At 42.5% G+C, this 9,977-nt stretch overlaps 1 non-coding gene across 1 annotated transcript; it reads right to left on the bottom strand.

Moving 5' to 3' along the window:
• Window positions 1-2,740: 2,740 nt before the first annotated feature.
• LOC117128657 lies at window positions 2,741-2,847 on the bottom strand. The gene has a single exon (XR_004452052.1). It is a non-coding gene; the product is annotated as a small nucleolar RNA R71 (small nucleolar RNA).
• Window positions 2,848-9,977: the final 7,130 nt, after the last annotated feature.

Below are 9,977 nucleotides of genomic sequence, written 5' to 3'. Positions count from 1 at the left end.
GCGGGTGAACCGGCCAAGTCACGAATTGCACTCTTTGTGACCAGGCTGGAACGCCCCTAACCCGTAATGTAGCGCTCCCGGGCCTTGGTAGAAAGTCAGCCGTCGGTCATCTTCTTGTTTGATTGTTGGCCGGTGGTTCGACCTATACCTAGAACGGTTCGGGGGTGTTACAGGTAACGCCTCAGAAAGGTCCTCCTTTGGGTTCTCTTTTGAATTCTCATCGAAACGCTTTTTGTTTCGTCTCAATCGGAGTTTCCGTTGAGATTTTAACGACGAAAACAAGTAGGACTCTTCTTGGTTCGCTTCCACTCGCTATGTAGCGACTTGTCAGACCTTTACTCGCTATGTAGCGACCGGTAAGGCCTCAGAAAGGTCCTCCTTTGGGTTCTCGTTTGAATCCTCATCGAAACGCTTTTCGTTTCGTCTCAATCGGAGTTTCCGTTGAGATTTTACGACGAAAACAAGTAGGACTCTTCTTGGCTCGCTTCCACTCGCTACGTAGCGACCTGTTAGACCTTCACTCGCTACGTAGCGACCGGTAAGGCCTCAGAAAGGTCCTCCTTTGGGTTCTCTTTTGAATCCTCATCGAAACGCTTTTCGTTTTGTCTCAATCGGAATTTCCGTTGAGATTTTACGACGAAAACAAGTAGGACTCTTCTTGGCTCGCTTCCACTCGCTACATAGCGACCTGTTAGACCTTCACTCGCTACGTAGCGACCTGTTAGACCTTCACTCGCTACGTAGCGACCTGTAAGACCTCAGAAAGATCCTCCTTTGGGTTCTCTTTTGAATTGATATATGGTGTTTTATACATCTTGTATATATGCTTTTAAATTGGTTTTCATGTCTTTATCGAGTCTTCCTAGTCCTTTTGGAGTCATTACAGGTCTGGAGTTGCATTGGATGGGAGATGAACCAGCTGGAACAAAAGAGGCAGAAAACAGTGCAATTTGGTGATTTTCACGGAGAACAGTCTTGATGACTGTTCTGGATAGCGGAGCAACCCGAGTGACTGTTCCGAGGGAGTGTTCCAGCGGCAGAGATTTTTAAGGAAACAACAACCTATTTCGGGATTTGCCCTAATCTCTCTATTTTCTCTCCCAGCCGCCTGTGGTTTGGATATATCTTCTTTTCTATTTTTCCTTATCATACTACGCTGTTTTGGAGACAAGGAACCAGACCTTAGAGTTGGAGACTTGAGATTCTGCTACTTTGTAAAGGGAGAAGGCCATCTCTCTCGATTTAGAGAAGAACCCCCTGAACCCTATTACTTTATTTCAGTCATATTCATGTTGCTTTATATCTCTGTCTCTGTGTTTTCTTGCTCCATGGCTGAGTAGTCAGCTTGCTTAGTCTAGGGTGTTAGGGTGTTAGATCTGTGAGCTTGACATAAATAAGTTATAAATCGATTGTCTTCATTCATTGTTGTTCTTAAGGCTTGCATCAAGTTAACCACTTAGTGCCTGATTCTAGGTTTAATCTATTCATCAAAAGTGTTATAGGTTGCTAGACATAACTTGAATGAGCATTGCATCCCTAACCAGCGAAAGTAGATGTTAGGGTGTTTTGTGAACATATCGGACTTGACCTCTATTGCTTGCTGTCGCATCTTGATCCAAACGAGAGTTTAGGTATCAAGATCGATCAGCATAGGGAGCAGTACCACGACAGTGGGCTGTTCTACTTGAGTGATCCGAGTTCTAGACTTGCTCTTAATTAAGCTTGAATAATTGTTTGGCTCACACTTGTTTAACACCCGACCAAACCACCCTAGGCTAGCATTTTAATCATCTGAAATCTTTAATTAATTTTTTTACTTGCTTGTTACGAAATCAACTTTAAAACCCCCATATTGTTTTAGCTTGATATTGATCTCATAAAGATAAAGTGTAATAGTTGGTCTCTGTGGATTCGATCCTAAAGTGCTACATCGACATACCATTCGATTGTGGTAGTGTGCACATTAGGTTATTTGGTGTGCGTATACACGTAATATCAAATTGGCGCCGTTGCCGGGGACCATCTTTTTACCTTTATTTTTCGGTTATTTATTTAGTCTAAGACCTCTAACTTGCCTTATCCTTTTTGTTGCAGCTAATGTTCCAGGTGCATGACCAGTAGACATACTCGGAGAAACGCACAAGGAGAGTTAGTTACATTTACTAACAAGGAGCTAGCAAGGGTAGAAAGAACAAATCGTCAACAGCCAAGGCAAACTGACACCACTATGGGTGATCACGCCAATCAGGATGATCTCGCTGCGGCTATGGCACTCATGCAGCAGCAGATGCTACAAATGCAGCAGACCATCCAAGCTCAGCAGGATGCTGCTGAACAGGCTGCTCTCGCGCAGCAAGAACAACAAGCGCAGACTGTCCCAATCGGGCAGAGAAACCTTCCGCGTAACATCCCTACTACGCGCTCTGCCATTGTTCCTCCACTCTGCACCAGGCAGGACTTCGAGATCAAGCCTGCTTTGATTGGTCTAGTACAGAGAAAGGTGTTCTCTGGTCTCTCTACAGAAATTCCAATGGAGCATATTGAGAGCTTCGAAAAAATCTGTAGTTTCACTCGCGCTAATGGTGTTCCACCAGATTACATCAGGTGCATGTTATTCCCATTCTCTCTTGATGGAAAAGCTGCACGGTGGTTGAACTCTCTCCCTACCGGCTCTCTCACTTCATGGGAACAGGTCCGATCAGCGTTCCTCAGTTATTTCTACTTTAAGGCGAGAACAGCTGCATTGAGGAACAAGATCACCTCCTTCAAACAGCTCACTGATGAGCCTTTCTGCGACGCATGGGAGCGCTTCAATGACTATCGCAGAGAATGTCCTCACCATGGATTTGATGATGATTACCTCCTGGACATTTTCTACGATGGAGTGGACTGGAAATACCAAGGTGCTCTAAACTCTGCGAGCAATGGAGACTTCATGACTCAAACCACTGATGGAGCGTTTAAGCTGATTGAGAACATGGCTGCTAGCTCAGCTAATAAGAAAGAGGAGAGTGATTGCTCCAAGAAAGGAAACAGTTCTGACGCCCAGAAAATAGATGAGCTGACTGCCAAGGTTGATCAGCTACTGAAAAACAACCAAGGACACGTTTTCAGCATGGAACAACCTACGGCCGGGCATATTCAGAACCAGAACCAGCGACAACCGCAGAGCAATCCGCATGCTGTTCCAGCTACCGGGAACAGTCAACCAGATGAGCTGAAGGGTCTGGGTATGATGATGCAACAGCTGTTGCAGGGTCAGCAGGTTCAGGCCAAGGCGTTGAATCAGGTAACCACGGAAATAGACACCAGGATGGGCAACATGTTCACTGAGCTGAATAACAAGTATGACAATCTTGCGATCCATATAAGAAAGATCGATGTTCAGCTTGCTCAAACAGTTGAGAGTGTCAAGAGGCAACAAGAGACGTTCCCTGGAAGAACTGATAAAAATCCTAGGACTGAGCACTGTAATGCAATAGAGCAGCCGTTCGCTGAGACTGCTCCAGGCGCAGAAGAGAGAGTAGAGCAGTCTGTTAGCTCTGGAGTGACTGCTCCTAGCGAACCCGCTGAGACTCCACCATCTCGAGTCTATGTTCCCAAGGTTCCTTATCCAATTCCACCTAGACATCTGATGGATCCCATTAGTGAAGAACAGCTGATAGGTTTTAACAAGATGGTGAGAAGGTTTCCTAAAGAACTTGCATTCGAAGATGCTATGCAGATTCGTCCATTGCTCCATTTCTTTAAACACTGTAGAGAGACTCAAGAGGAGATCAAGGTCCTCTATACCAGAGCACTGTCTACACCAGCACTGAAGGTACTGCCTAAGGTTGATGATCCTGGAAAGTGTGTGTTCCCATGTTCCATCGCAGGAACAACCTTCAAGGATGCTCTTTGTGACTTTGGTTCTTGTGTGAATCTCATCTCAAAGACTATTGTAGACGATTTGGGTATTGCTGATGTTGAGCGTTCTCAGCTGACTCTGACCTTTGCAAACTCTTCCAGAGCAGTCCCATATGGAACCATCCACAGCCTTCATGTTCAAGTAGGGGAATGCATTGTTCCTGCTGAGTTTCAAGTTGTTGAGATGAACAAGGATCATGAGATGCCTTTAATATTTGGAAGGACATTCATGGCTACTGTTGGAGCAACCCTCGATATGCCCAACAAGAGAGTCTGCTTCTCCAACATCAACAAGAAAGTTTTCTACAAGGCTGTACCCACCAGATCTTCCTCATCACACGCCTCTCGCATCTCAGTGTTTGATGTAGAAAAGCTGAAAGTTGTTCCAGAAAAGGAGCATGGTGATAAGGGTGAGAGCAGACTGTTCTCTGATGAAGATCCTAGCACTGATCCTACTAAATTCAGAGGGAATTCAAGGGTGAAACAGAAAGTCCAGAAGAAAAGGATCAAGGGAGATCCTACAATGACTTTGATACCTCTCAAGTGTGATGAGAACTCCATTGAGTATGAGGTAAAGTGCAAGGGTACCTCTAAACCTTTCTCTAAAGTCAGAGCTATTCTCACACATGAGCTGAAGGAGAAAGGAAAAGCTGCTGTGAAAGGGTTGTTGAGCAGAGTTCTGGAGCTGAACATGTCTGATTGTGGAGCTTGTTTTGGAACAAGCCCTCCTGCTCAACCCGACTGATCCCAGTCACCAAGTCAAGCTAGAGACTTAAACCAAGCGCTTGGTGGGAGGCAACCCACTGGTAAGTGTAAATATAACTTGGTTTTGTTTTTGTTTACTTATTTTTCGTTTTAGTTTATTGAGTTTCAGGTCAAAAAGCAGAAAAATTCGAGATACTTCAAAAATTCTGGGTTGCAGAAACGGAACAACCTACCCCCTGAAAAGAGCGGTTGTTCCAGGCGATCATCTGACGATAGAACACCCAGAATTTTCATGGAGCGTCTGCTCCACTCAGGTAAGTATCTCGACCAAAAAAAAAAAAAGTTTATTCTTGATTTCACCTTCTCTCTGATTTATTTTCACACCAGGGACGTTGTGAAGTAAGTCTGGGGGAGGGTTTTCGTCGTTTACTAACTCGTTTCTTTCTTTTGTTTTTTTTCTTTTGGGTCAATTTGAGTCAGTTTTTATTGAGTCAGTCAAAATTTGTGGGAATTAGGACCTTATTCCGTGTTGATCACTAACCACCTCGTGCTTTAGTTATCTTATTCAGTGACCTTAGCAGTGGCGAAAGACACACATGTGGACCTGGAACACCTGACATATCTCACTTGATTCTCCAGAAGTTCTCAGCCGATCAGGTTACACTGGGTAGACTTAACTCCACCTTACTTGAACCTAATCTTAACTGAAATTCTTCTTGTTATGGGCATTAGATCAGGGAAACGAGAACACACTCAGGACTTCTTATCCTTTTTATCCATCTTGCTGATCCTGAGTGGCTAGCTCATCTTTAGCTAGTTCCCACCCTGCACCTTAGCCTTTATTCCACCTTCATGCATTTGTTTTTCAGTGTCATATGTGCAGATATGTGCAAAAAGGTCGGAGAGGAAAGGATCAACGCAGCCTGCTACTCGTTACTGCTGCAGAAATCCAGTCAGAAAGGAGAACAAGCAGATTAAGGGAGCAACTGCTCCATAACCAATGAACTGCGCAAGAGCAGGGGTGGAGAACCAGAATGGTTGCAAAATCAGAACCACCAGTGGCACTCAGAACGATCATGTATTACCTCCTCCTTCGTCACATCACCATATCAGTCTTCAAAAAAAAAAAAAAAAAAAAAAAAAAAAAAACGAGATTAATGTGATGGAGAAGGGGAAGAAAGAAAAGAAACATGGAGCCACTGGAAAGGTCGAGCAAGAAGTTGGTACCAAGTATTGAAGAATGTGTAGAGGAAGTGGAAAGCAGAACAATCAGTTGCATGTTCCGTCATCAGAACAGTCGCACCAGATAGAGCAAAAACGAGTAGAGGCTGTGGACATCAATGGATCTATCCTCTCTTGCCATTTTGTGTGATATCCAGCATCCTCTTCAATGAAATGGTAGCCCCTAAACACTTTTAACTCCACCATTAAATAGCCTGTTCCACACCTAGACCGTCTACCCTGAATGATGCCTGTGATGAGAAGCTCACGCTACTCTTAAATGAATGTAGGGAGTTCTGTCTCGATAGTGTTGCTTTTTCAGGTTTGAGATGAAGAGTATGGAGCCGATTTTTGAACAGCAGTCAGTGGGGTTCCGTAAGGGTGTGTTGTCCTAGTTTTACTGCTTGTATGGTTCAGAGATTCGTGGTTAAAGTATGGTTGCTGAGAATAGGAGAGTTCCCACACTTTCAAACCTTTCTCCCTGTTCTTGATACTTGACATTGTTTGAGGACAAACAAGGATCTAAGTCTGGGGGAATTGATATATGGTGTTTTATACATCTTGTATATATGCTTTTAAATTGGTTTTCAAGTCTTTATCGAGTCTTCCTAGTCCTTTTGGAGTCATTACAGGTCTGGAGTTGCATTGGATGGGAGATGAACCAGCTGGAACAAAAGAGGCAGAAAACAGTGCAATTTGGTGATTTTCACGCAGAACAGTCTTGATGACTGTTCTGGATAGCGGAGCAACCCGAGTGACTGTTCCGAGGGAGTGTTCCAGCGGCAGAGATTTTTAAGGAAACAACAACCTATTTCGGGATTTGCCCTAATCTCTCTATTTTCTCTCCCAGCCGCCTGTGGTTTGGATATATCTTCTTTTTCTATTTTTCCTTATCATACTACGCTGTTTTGGAGACAAGGAACCAGACCTTAGAGTTGGAGACTTGAGATTCTGCTACTTTGTAAAGGGAGAAGGCCATCTCTCTCGATTTAGAGAAGAACCCCCTGAACCCTATTACTTTATTTCAGTCATATTTCATGTTGCTTTATATCTCTGTCTCTGTGTTTTCTTGCTCCATGGCTGAGTAGTCAGCTTGCTTAGTCTAGGGTGTTAGGGTGTTAGATCTGTGAGCTTGACATAAATAAGTTATAAATCGATTGTCTTCATTCATTGTTGTTCTTAAGGCTTGCATCAAGTTAACCACTTAGTGCCTGATTCTAGGTTTAATCTATTCATCAAAAGTGTTATAGGTTGCTAGACATAACTTGAATGAGCATTGCATCCCTAACCAGCGAAAGTAGATGTTAGGGTGTTTTGTGAACATATCGGACTTGACCTCTATTGCTTGCTGTCGCATCTTGATCCAAACGAGAGTTTAGGTATCAAGATCGATCAGCATAGGGAGCAGTACCACGACAGTGGGCTGTTCTACTTGAGTGATCCGAGTTCTAGACTTGCTCTTAATTAAACTTGAATAATTGTTTGGCTCACACTTGTTTAACACCCGACCAAACCACCCTAGGCTAGCATTTTAATCATCTGAAATCTTTAATTAATCTTTTTACTTGCTTGTTACGAAATCAACTTTAAAACCCCCATATTGTTTTAGCTTGATATTGATCTCATAAAGATAAAGTGTAATAGTTGGTCTCTGTGGATTCGATCCTAAAGTGCTACATCGACATACCATTCGATTGTGGTAGTGTGCACATTAGGTTATTTGGTGTGCGTATACACGTAATATCATGAATCCTCATTGAAACGCTTTTTGTTTCGTCTCAATCGGAGTTTTCGTTGAGATTTTACGACGAAAACAAGTAGGACTCTTCTTGGTTTGCTTCCACTCGCTATGTAGCGACCTGTCAGACCCCCAGCTCGCTACATTGCGACCTGTCAGACCCCGAGCTTGCTACATTGCGACCTGTCAGTCCTCAAAAAGCTCCTCCTTTGTGTTCTCTTTTGAATCTCGATCGAAACGCTTTTCGGAAGTAAGACTCGTCTAAACTCCTTCGCTATCTCCTACTTGCCCTTACCTCCAGCTTTGTGTTCTCCTTCAAATCTCGATCGAAACATCTCTTATTTCGGTCGTAGTTACCATTGAAACTTTACGACAAAAAAAAACCGCAAAGACTTGTTTTCTCGCATGGATTTAGATTGATCATATAAAATGGCAACAGTTAACTTAACACCTTAGCCGCCTCAACTATACGATTACGTTGAACCTTTTTACAAAAATTGACGTCGTATCAAAGGAAAAGATAACAGTCAAGTTTGGAAGATAAATGTCAAGTTTCAAAGGATAAACACCAATATCGGAAATGGCGAACATACACGAGAAGAGGAAAGGGAAATGAGCAAGCAAAACTGAGAAGAGACAAAACTGCATCTTCGAGATAACTAAGGTATTTCCGACTTGAAATTTTTGAAATCAGACTTGGAATTTTCGTAGAAAATTACTTTGAGGCTGCCATAGAACCTTAGGGAATGTAAAACCTAGGCGGATAGTCTAACGAACTAAGTCTTAAGCAATTTTTCCTGTCTCGATATATTGTTCCATAATTGTTCATCCAGATCTTGCAAACCGATCTAAACTCTCCGAAAATCGAGAAACGATCGCCACGCATATCAATCTTGCTTCCTAAAGAGAGAAAAAACTAGAGACATGAACGTCGTCTTAAAACCGATTCGTTTATGGCAATTTTCTCGGAACCGACATATTCCAAGTCGTCAACGTGGAAACAACCAAATCACAGTACAAGCGTCGTCTATAAATCGTCCTGAATTATCAATCATTCCAAACCTCAGAAGAAGAAACATACACAACCCTTCAAAGTATCGGTTCAACCATTTTCTTTCGTAAGAAAAAAAAGGGGGGGGGGGAGTAGGTACGTATACTATACTCGTATACTCCCAAACATCAAAAACTTCTGCAAATCGTCAAGAATAGCCAAACGACAATCTAATATTCGTCTAAACGCTAGCTATCCAGACGATCATGAACATAAATCTCAAAGACTATTCATCATTTCTTGTCGCAATCATGCGTACAGAAAACCTGTACCAATATCAAACTGAAACTCGACGATTAGCCAAAGTATTGAAGCCCTTTCCGGCTTTAGAAAGCCAGTTTTGTTTAAAAATTTCTACGAGAAAATCACCAAGGCAATTCTTTCAGTTTCCGTTGAACCAAGCAAATCACGGAAAAGCATCAAAACATTTGCGACGAAAAAAACTCGAGAATAAATGTAGCATCGTGCACATTAAAAGGAACACTTTTCTCCCGATGGTTAGCTAGATCCACCGCTGGTTGATCAATTTGTTCAAGAAACGAATGTGTCATGAGAATCCTCTCAAAAAACCTATGAAAAACGTTCTGCGACTAGATCGTATTGAAATAAACTTCGGTAACACTCCATGAGTAACTCCAAGCAACTTTAGCCTAAGATCAAAATCACAGCAGAAACGTTTCTCATAAAACCCACAGAAACAACGCTACTTTTACATATGTATACATATCACTGATTTACAACCTTCGTAAAACCGGTTATATGATATGCCCACAGTCGGAAATCATATGATAAATTCTTCGTAACGAAACTAAGTCCTAAAACCAAACGGTTAACAGAAAATCTAAACTTTTCGAAAATTGACCATGTTCAATACGCTCCACAATTCACTTTAAGTCCGCAACGTTTTAACCATAATATGCGGCATGTAAGGAAAAATTTGTAACAAAGCTTCTTGAGCTATACGAAACATTCTAAAAAATGCACGAAATAGATCTCGGAAGGCCAACACTTCACAAAGCACTATGAAGGAAAACGCTTGTTCCCATGGACAAATTTACAAGACACCTCAGTCCTAATTCCTCGATCCCAAATCAAATTATTAGCATCCAAACAGGAACAAAAATTTCGGCTGCGAACATCCGTAGTCAAACCAGAATGTTTCTCAAACGCAGGGCTAAGACTAAACCCCTTCAACATCGCGAAACATCTTCGAAGCCAGCAAACATTTCAAGCACGAAACACGGCATACGAAAGAATAACAAATCTTCAGCATCGCGAGACGTCGCAGACGCCTGAAGATTCATTCTTCGACGAAATTTCCTTCCTCGATAAAAACACCTTCTTGGAAGACCAGAC

This window comes from Brassica rapa, chromosome A09 (genome assembly GCF_000309985.2).
Source record: "Brassica rapa cultivar Chiifu-401-42 chromosome A09, CAAS_Brap_v3.01, whole genome shotgun sequence".
In the NCBI taxonomy this organism is placed as follows: Eukaryota; Viridiplantae; Streptophyta; class Magnoliopsida; order Brassicales; family Brassicaceae; genus Brassica; species Brassica rapa.
This window is presented reverse-complemented; position numbering and strand designations above follow the sequence as displayed.